The following is a 1,345-nucleotide window of genomic DNA, read 5'->3' on the forward strand; positions in this document are numbered from 1 at the left end:
ACCTTCTCCAGTACTTAGCAGTTAACACATTCATCCAGTCGCTCACCAGTGTTAAAAAGTCTTCAAGAAAGCCTATGGGAACACGCCTACCTCAGGACCAGCTTGATGTACTGCAGTTTACAGGTGAAGTTTCTTCCTCATTCAATGAATGGGGTGGGTGTCACATAAGGCATTAGTTCCTTTTTCCTCTGCACCAATTACAATTGCTTTCTATTAAAACACACACACACACACAAAGCCCAAATCATGAGCAAAAGAACTGAAGAATGCCATTTTAAAATTGTATATATAAATTGTATATATTGTATATATATATATAATATATATTTTTTTTTTTTTTATTATTATTTTTTTATTATTCTTGTGCACCTTGTCCACATAAGACTAACACTGGAGATCATGTTGCATACAAGGAAATTCTTCTAGCATTACGCCTCATGCTCAAAATGGCAGTAAACAAATCTGGTTTGTTGACTGATTTTTGAGGGGTTTTGGGCACTTTTCAGATGGTCAGATCAGGAGCCCAGCTAAACCAGTTAAACACCAGCTTGTCCAGGCTGGGAGACCAGCCTAACCTGTTAAGATCAACTTAAACCAGCTAAGAGCAGCAACCCAGCTTAGACTGGTTTAATTTTTTTTTCAGCAAGGCAAAATGGGCCAAAATTATAATTTTAAGAAGAACTTTTATCACATTTGAAACCGCCAGAGGCAGAGAATAGCATTATAGGATTATAGCGTACCATACATGAATGTAAATACAGTATGTTCTTTTTCAAGCAATTCTCTCAACGAAAAGAGTACATGTGCTCTAGCAACAATAAAAGCTGTGGAAACAAGTGTAGTCTTTATTACAGTTTTCTCAGTCGCTTTGGTGCATTTCTCGAATCATCCTTAATATTTGCAAAGAAATATGTGCATTTCTCAAAACAATTTGTACAAACAGCACCAGACTATGGATCACCTGCAAAAGCCTGTAACTTACTCAAAATCTTTAGTTCATCTCTCAAAAGTAAGTATTTATGTCAATGCACATATCGGTGCCATCAGAATGAAAAGTCCTCATGTCATTGTTCACAAACAAGATAGTCAAAATGCTTAGTCACGTTGTCAATATAACAGTGCACTTTGTTACAGTAAGACAGCTGTTGAATTTCAGTATCATTATTTATAACTATGTTCATCCATGTGAGCACAATAACTGATTGGTTTTTCTTTCTTTCTTTCATATATATATGTATATAGAGACAGAGAGAGAGAGAGAGAGAGGGAGGGAGAGAGATTAGATAGATAGATCTAACGATAGATAGATAGATAGATAGATAGATAGATAGATAGATAGATAGAT

This window comes from Sinocyclocheilus grahami, unplaced genomic scaffold (genome assembly GCF_001515645.1).
Source record: "Sinocyclocheilus grahami isolate Dianchi unplaced genomic scaffold, SAMN03320097.WGS_v1.1 scaffold212.1, whole genome shotgun sequence".
Classification (NCBI taxonomy): domain Eukaryota; kingdom Metazoa; phylum Chordata; class Actinopteri; order Cypriniformes; family Cyprinidae; genus Sinocyclocheilus; species Sinocyclocheilus grahami.